The sequence below is a fragment of the Peromyscus maniculatus genome, chromosome 9 (assembly GCF_049852395.1).
Source record: "Peromyscus maniculatus bairdii isolate BWxNUB_F1_BW_parent chromosome 9, HU_Pman_BW_mat_3.1, whole genome shotgun sequence".
NCBI lineage: Eukaryota > Metazoa > Chordata > Mammalia > Rodentia > Cricetidae > Peromyscus > Peromyscus maniculatus.
The window spans coordinates 45,789,486-45,798,345 of record NC_134860.1 but is presented as its reverse complement, the minus strand read 5'-3'; the positions used below and the strand labels follow the sequence as shown (position 1 = coordinate 45,798,345).

The following is an 8,860-nucleotide window of genomic DNA, read 5'->3' as shown; positions in this document are numbered from 1 at the left end:
CCAGCATCATTTAGGAAAATCTTCTATGCATTATTTCCTCGAAATCAGAAAACTGAAGCTGTGGTCCAGAAGGTACCCCATGCTGGAAGCTGAACTTGTTAATATGTAAGAGTAATGCTAGTTTTGGTGGCACAAAAGCCACAGTATTAAAGGAGTCACAGGAACCAACTGAGGTTTGGTCCGCTAAGAGGCCGTTGGTAAAGGTGCGGTCCAATTGCAATGGAAACAATAGGATTGAAAGTGTCATGGAGAGAAGTTGAAGCTTGGCGCCATATAGTGGGGCTGGAGTACCTAAAAAGAGGCCTGGAGGCCATTGGTGAAGGTGCAGCAGATTCACTAGCAGCATGGAATATCTGCCGTGGACAGAGGCAGGCATGGAGTGAGCCTGCCTGGGCCTGTGAGGAAAGCTGTGTTTCCTGTGGATGGGAAAGTGAAGAAGTGGAAGAGCCCAGAAGATTGTGTCTCAGAAACTGCACAGAACACTTTACACTGTTGAATTTTGATTTTAATCTGATTGTAATGGTTCCTTACTTTTCCCCTTTTGAAATAAAGTATGTAACTTATTTTAGATTTTTACAGAAGCCCACAGTGAAGAGACTTTGGATGTTTAAAGTGACACTGAATTTTTAAAGTGTTGGACATATTAGCAATTGTGGAACTTTTAAAGTTATACTGTTTTATATTGTGATCTCCGCATGAGATCTTGGGGACAAACACAAAAGGAAATATTATGGTTTAATTATGATGTGTTTGTGTATCAAGTTGACAGGTATTGAGAGTGCTGACTAGTGTTTTTTAACCAACTTGATATTAGCTAGAGTCATCTTGGAAGAGTGAACCTTAACTGAGAAAATGATCCCATCCTATTGGCCTGTAAGCAAGCCTGTGCAGTGTTTTCTTAATTAATGATTGACGTGGAAGTGTCCAGCCCACTTTGGCAGTGTCATCCTTGGCCAGGTGGTCCTGGAATGAATATATATATATATATATATATATATATATATATATATATATATATATATATATATATTGAAAAAGCCATAGAAAACAAGTCACTAAGTAGTGTCCCTTTGTGGCTCTGCTTCAGTTCCTGCCTTAACTTCCCTCAGTGAAGACCTGTGACATGGTGTTTGCCACACAAAACAGAAAAACACAAGTGATTTAAATGAACCAGACCCTCTCTGCCCTCAGCCCCCTAAACTTTGTAGTTTGGGTGTGTTGTTCTTAAATTTTTAGAAACAGCATTCAAACTATGTTGGGCTCTCTTCTTAATCTCTGCAAACTGGGAACTTTAAAATGATGTATATTGAGATGGGTCCTTGTTGTCTGGGTCTCAGATGGATGCTTTCAAGCTTCAAATGCATTTTCTTTTCTTTTTTTAATGCATTTTCTTTAGCACTCAAAATTCTGTTTTTATTTAGTTTGTCTAGGTCTACCCTCTCTGATCCCAGAGTCCCCTAGAATGCTTCTTCAAAAGAACTGCAGCCCTCAAGCAGGAGAGATCCCCTAGGTGTACCTGGTGGGAGATGTTCATCCACGAAGACTTAGCTATCACCCAGCCCTGCACTTCCTGACTGTTCCTGTGTCCTGAGGTGTAGATCAAAGCTTATTGTGAAATTCTCTTTCAGGATTAAGTTTCTGCTCCTATCTGACAAATCTGCTAAGTTATTTACTTCTCAGATTCCCAAAGTTTTCATCTATTTTCTTGTTTCTAATCTATATTTCTGTGTGTTTCTGCCTTTTTTATTCCTTTACTTGTTGTGGAATATTATTTTAAGATGTGGTACATTTGTTTATGCTGTAGAACATTTGTTTAATGATACAAAGATATATTGCATTCTTTTATGTTGCATTTGTTTAACTCTGTGAAGCTGTGTTACTGTGCCTGTCTAAAATACCTGGTGGTCTAATAAACAGCCTAATGGCCAATAGCCAGGCAGGAGAAAGGATTGGCGGGGCTGGCAGGCAGAGAGAATAAATGGAAGGAGCAAGAGGGATCAAGAAGTGAGAAAAGAAGGGGCCAGCCCCCTAGCCACACATCCAGACAGAATAAGGAGGAAAGAAAAGATATACAGAAGTAGATAAAGGAAAAGGGCCAGAGGCAAAAGGTAGATGGGATAACTTTAGGAAAGCTGGCTAGAAACAAGCCAAGCTAAGGCCAGGCATTCATAAGAAAGAATAAGACTCTCTGTGCGTGATTTATTTGGGAGCTGGGTGGTGGACCCCCAAAAGAGCAAAGAGCAAAAACAACAACAAACTACATTTACTGCCACGTAGGAAAGCCCTGGCAAGCGCCAGCATGAACACATTTTTAACCACCCCCACCATCTCCTCTAGGACTCCTATCCAGTGTGTGTTAGAGACTTTCAGTTTGTCTTGTACATTTTAACTATTTATTTGTGATTTTAAATACTTTCTTTATCTATGTTTTCCAGATGAATTACTAGCTCATTTGTTGTTCCTTGTTTCATTACAGTCATGATTAAATTGTGTTTACTGCATTTTACTTCAATGACTATTTTTAATTTTTGAAAATTTCTAACTAGTTTTTGCTATTTTCTAATTTATCTTTTATTGTAAGTCAAGGTTTAAAGTTTCTGTCACAATCTTATTAAAAGTTCCTCTCCTGTAGAACAAATTCACATTAAAGACTCAGGAGTTGGCTCTCATAACAGGAGACTCTCTGTGCTCTAGAGTTTGGGTTTTCTGTGGGAGGCCAGCTCCCACTTTTTAAACGGATTCCTATGAGGAGGAGAGAGGGATAAGAAACATTCAGATAGAAAGATAGCAAAAAGGAGAAAGACAGAAACACAGGATATCCTCAGGAGGACCTGGATTAAAACCCAAAGGTCCCTTCTGCCTCTTCAAAAGGACTTTTTATAACAATGCCAAGGGGTGGAGCAAAAGACACTTTGCTAGGTCCAAGCACACTGCACAGCCAAGTGTAGACCTTTCCAAACACCTAGCAACCACATCCATGGTCAAATCATCCCCTTATGCAGCCCTGCTGGGTAAAGCAAGCTCAGATTATTGGACCTTGAGTAAGTTCTCACCTGGAATCCCTGTGGGTCTCTACAGTTTTCAAGTCCATCTTGGATATTTTTTTCTTCCTCCTTTTATATCACCAGACTTTTTTGAGTAGTGGCTTTATGAATGCAATTATTCCCAGATTTGGCCACAAGGCCAGTCTAGTTTTCTTGTTCTGATATTGGTTATATATGGATTTGCTGGGCCAACCAGCAGTTGACTTGGTTGCATTTGGGAGACTGAATCTGTGACTTTCCATCCCCTTGTTTGCCATTTGTCAGGAACAGTCTACAGTTTATATTCTCAGGAAGCTTCATTAACTCAAGTCTGTGGTTTGGGGTGCCTCACTGTACCACGAGAGCCAAATTCCTGCCTGCCTCCATCCGAGTGTGAGAGAACACCTTGACTCTCTGCCGACTCAGGATTGGATCTAATCTTAAGATGGTTTATCTTATTTCTGCCCCTGGATATGTTATTTTTTGCTTTCTTCCTCTCTTCATCCTTAAACTTAGTCTTATGAAATTGCCAGTTTGTTGGCAAAATGGTCAACTACTAGGCATTTCATATGGTTCATACTAATAAGTCTATTTTTGCAATGTGCTTTGCACATGAAGACTTCAAAGAATAAAGCATGGTGACATCTGGACTGGAGGTCTCTATAAACTCTAATCCTTTAAAATTATTTTTATTAATTCTTTGAGAATTTCATACAATTGCGTGATGGTGGTGGTGGTGGTGGTGGTGGCAGCAGTGGCAGCGGCAGCGGCAGTGGCACACACCTTTAATCCCAGCACTCGGGAGGCAGAGGCAGGCAGATCTTTGTGAGTTCGAGGCCAACCTGGTCTCCAAAGCGAGTTCCAGGAAAGGCGCAAAGCTACACAGAGAAACCCTGTCTCAAAAAAACAAAACAAAACAAAAAAGAATTTCATACAATAAATTTTCATCCTATTAACCCTCAAATCTTCCAAAAATACTCCCACCTCCCTACTTCCCTAAACTTGGTGTTAAAAGAAAAATAATCCTCAACTCCCATTTCTGCTGTCCATATACTCCTGGGTATAAGGAGCCACCTCTGGAGACCATTCAATCTACAAGGAGCCACACCCTTAAAAACAACTTGTCCCCAACAAGCCATCACTGTCCCCTGCTCCTCTGCTGGGGGAAGGGGCTCATGTACCTCTTCCCATTCTGTGCCAGAATGTTGACTGACTTGATCTCATGCAGGCAACCACAGTGCTGTAGGTCCATGTGTGCAGTGGTCCCATCGTGTCCAGAAGACACTGTTTCACTCTGGTCTCCCCAGACCTCTAGTTCTTACAATCTTGCCACCTTCCTGATGGCCCCTGAACCTCAGGGAGGAATTCTAATCCTTCTTATCTCCAAAAGCAACTCACCCACTCACCAGCCAGCAAAACTACCACAGAGTGATGTACTAAAACCCATTCATTAGCAATTCTCTGGTTTTAGAGCATGCGCCTGCCGGGAAGTGCCTTTCAGATGTCGGAAGGCAGCAAAGAGGTGGGAATGGAGGTGAGCACCGATAGATGTGGAATAACTAAGAGCGAGCTTTGCACCTGTCATCCTCCTCCATAATGAGCTTGCCGTCATCCAAAGCGCAATTCTGTAGTCTAAGAGCTATGATTGTTTTGTTTACATTTTTTCAGAAAACACACTTGAAAAGATGCATACCAAGAGGAAAAAAATACTATATTCATATTTCATTTTTATCATTAAAATCTTGATTTACAGCCATCATTAGCAACTATATGAACAGCCTAGCTGATACGATGATTAAAAAGCCATGGGTAATGGAAACATCTAGAGAGTGTATTTGGGAAACTTGATTTTTATGAAAGACCAAGCAGGGAAAGCTGGAATAAAACCATTTTCAGAGAATCCAAGAGATCAGTCATTATCAAATGCAGTTCAACAGGCTCTGCTAAGATGCATCTAGTTTAGAAAGCAATGATATTTTCAGTCTTGAAAACTTCAGGATCTTTCATTGCTGTCCCTGCCTATTACCCCAGGTCCTGGCACCCACTGATTGCTAGTTTGCCCCAAACATACATCCTTCATTTTTTTTTCTTAGTAATGTAATTTTTGCTCTTTAGCTGGGCAGGCTGTCATCAATTAAAAGGGTTTAGTTAGGGCGACCACATTGACTAAGTTTCGATCATGGAGTTCCATGTGACTTTGGGGGAAGACTCTGTATGGGGAGAGCTGTACTCTTGACAGGACGTCCATCCAGTGGCCTGGAGAGAAGCAATGGTAACTGGAGTTCAGGAACCCAACTCAAAGCTCCAGGGAGGGTAGACTAGAGGGCTGCCAAAGATTCAGCACTCCTTGAAGACAGCCAGAAGCTCCTGTCCTACTTAAGCTGCTGAATCTGTTACTTTGTCTCTTCGGTACTGCCAAAGGGACCTGCAAGTGAGACCCACCCTAAAAGAAATCATGGATCATGACATCATAGGCTCAGTTGGCAATTAGCTCTATCCCACCCCTCTGTATTTCCTCACAAAGTGGGAAGGCAGAGAGATTTGTCCTTCAATTCACTCCATTTCGGTTCCTGATGCTTGAGAAACAGTTGGGTTTCCTTCAAGAGGGTTGATCATACAGCGGTTTCCAACAGCTTTAGTCAGCAGATTTGAAAACTGTTGTTTTCATGTCATAACTATCTGGGCTCTCTAGTAAAAGATGTCTTTTCTTTTTAAATGTCACACTCCCTCTGAATGAACAAACACTTTGAAAAGCCAAGCCTGTTGATTGTTGTGAGCTCGTATTGTGTGTTACCCACTACAAGTGTCCTTTTAGCATATTAACAACCACAGCTTGTCTCCCCCACAATTTCATTGTGTCCTGGGATAAGTCTTTATTATCCTAATGGTAACACATATATTTATTAGCAATGTTTTTATTTAAAAGGAGAGGACTTTAACTCAAGTTCACCTAGTAAGTATTTGTTCTTGGACTGAAAAGACCATGGGATGTGGTATTTTAGAAATGGCTGAGACCAATGATGTCATCTGAAGTTTATTCTGTTGCTTTCCAAAGCTCTGCTCTCCTCCTTGGTGGCATAGTTTCTACATATGGTAAGCAGGATCATTTCCCAAAAAAACCCCAAGGACTTATTTTTATTTTTAATGGATGGGTGACTGCCGACATGCGTGTATGTATATATATACTTCATGCATGCCTGGTACCAACAGAGGTCAGAAAAAGATGCCTGATCCCTATGGAACTGGAGTTCTATACAGTTGTGAGCTGCCACGTGGGTGCTGGGAATTGAACCCAAGTCCATTGGAAAAACAGCCCACTGGGTTGTCCTTAACTTCCTTGCCTCCTTGCTTTTAATGCTGCCATTCCTACCACAAAGTGTGAGTACATGTACACACACACACACACACACACACACACACACACACATAGATAAATGTAATAAAAATAAGTAAGTAACAGAAAAAGAAGAAGCCTGTTCACCATAAAAGAAAAGAGAAAAGATACTTGCCATGGGCCAGTCAAGAGCAAGGATGGGCAATGGCTCACCTCAGCATCACTAGGGTGAGTTCTTTTTAATTTTTGTACAATCAATTATCTTTGACTCTAATTAACCTCTAGAATAGCTAGAACTACACACACACACACACACACACACACACACACACACACACACACACACACACGAACACACATGCACACACTTATCTTTTTTTTTGTTGTTGTTGTTGTTCTGCTAAAACTTTCTTGATGTTTCAATTTAGAAGTGAATGGACCGGGAAGAGAGACTATGTAGAAAGTGGTGGGTGTTAAAGTTTTTGCTTTAGAAGAAGGTTGGATTTGGAAGTTTTCAGAAATTAGAGAAAGGAGTACAATGAGCACTATCTTGGGAAGTCACCCTGGGAGGTCACATCTCCACGGGAAAGGACTATCAGCATAAAAAGGTGGTGGAGGTTGTCTGTCGCAAGGTTTAGTGTCTCCTGGCTTTCAGGTCTCAGTTAGGCAAGGTGTCGATGTGAGTCGTGGAGAGAGAGGAGACCAGAGCATAGCAAGAACATAGGCAGGCCAAAAAGGGACAGGTGGTCAGTCAACCCACCGTAAACACCACATTCAGCCTTGACCCAACAGACAGCAGTGGCCAAGCGTTCCTGGCATGGGAAGCAGTGGCAGTAGTTGGCGAGGCGGTCAGTGTGTCCGGAAGAAGTGACCGTCTCTGTTTCCCATTGTGGGCTAGGGCCCCACTCTGCAGCCACGGCTCCAGACGGCTCTCACCCCTGAAAGAACAAGTCCTGGTAAAAGCCAAGGGAGCTCTCCAGACCTCAAAGAAATGGCTTAGCATTTAAAGAAAAACTTCACACCGAAGGGCAATGGGGGGAGGGGGCAGTGCAGGCACAAATAAAGAAACAGGGACAATAATTGTACAAGTAAATAAAGACTAGGCAGTTGGTCATGGCTTTGTTCTAAGGCTCGCAGACGCCAGATGAATCCCCGATTCCAGGGAAGTTTCTAGAGCTGCTAACCCGTTGCTACCTGAGACAGCAATGGTGGAGAAACGTGGGGCTGAGTTTTCTAGTAGAGGGCATCAGGTGTGAGAGGAGAGCCTTGGAATAAAAGAAAAAGAAAAATGACCCACTCTGCTCATGCATGCATACTTGCTGCTCCGCCACAGTTTGTGAGAGGTTCCAAGAAGCAAGCACACCACTAGATGCCGTCTGCATGAGTGCCTGCCTCTTGGCGTCTCCCTCAGGAACAGACTCAAGTATGCACTGCTAAGAGACGAGATGAAGAAGATCTCCACATCAGAACTGATGTGGCCTACCCACCGGGCTTCATGAATGTCACCACCATCAACAAAAGTGGCAAGAACTTCTGCTTGGTCTGTGACACCAAGGGACACCTCACCATGCACCACATCACACCCAAGGAGGCCAAAAACAAGCTATGCAAGATAAGGTTGGTTGTCGTGGGTACCAAAGGCATCCTGCATCTCATAATGCATGACACACACACCATCCACTACCCCTACCCACTCATCAAGGTTAAAGGCATCATGCTGATCTGGCTGGACACCACCAACATTGCTAATGTCATCTAATTCAACACAGGCAACCTGTGTGTGGTGACCAGAGGCACCAATTTGGGGTGCATCGAGGCCATCACCAACCCAGAGTGCCACCTGGTCTCATTTGACATGGCCCACGTGAAGGATACCAACAGCAATGATTTGCCGCCCTCCTCTCCTGCATCTTTGTGATCCACAAATGCAACAAGCCATGGATTTCTCTTCCACAAAGAAAAGAAATCTATGTCACCTAAGGGAAAGACAGAAGGCTGGCAGCCAAGCAGAGGGGGTGAAATAGACTCTGAGAGACGTGTGGGTAGTGGTGGTGGTCTATTTGTTTATACTGCAGATTAAGCATCTTGTTGAATTTTAAAATGAAGCAAACTTGAAAGAAAGAAAGAGAGAGAGAGAAAGAGAGAGAGAGAGAGAGAGAAAGAGAGAGAGAGAGAGAGAGAAAGAAAAGTAGATAGATGGATGGATGGATGGATGGATGGATGGATGGATGGATGGATGAATGGATGTCAGGCATTTCTGAAGTGGTTTGTAAGTTCCTCTGATTCTTTTTTTTCTCCACTTATTAGAGTTTATTAGAGATAAAGGGATAGAGAGTGTGAGGCCTGTGGGAGAGACACGTGCGTGGAGAAGAGAGAGAGAGAAGAGAACCGGGAATATGGCGCTCCGCTTTAAAAACTGGCTGGGGGTGTGGCCAGGTCACGTCACTACTCCACGCGTGTGCGTAGATCACATGATCACGTTGTGCGCTTACATGGCCATGAA

At 42.8% G+C, this 8,860-nt stretch overlaps 1 pseudogene; it reads left to right on the top strand.

Moving 5' to 3' along the window:
- The first annotated feature begins 4,497 nt into the window (after nt 1–4,497).
- On the top strand, nt 4,498–8,337 carry LOC102928689 (small ribosomal subunit protein eS4, X isoform-like; annotated as a pseudogene).
- The last annotated feature ends 523 nt before the right edge of the window (nt 8,338–8,860 follow it).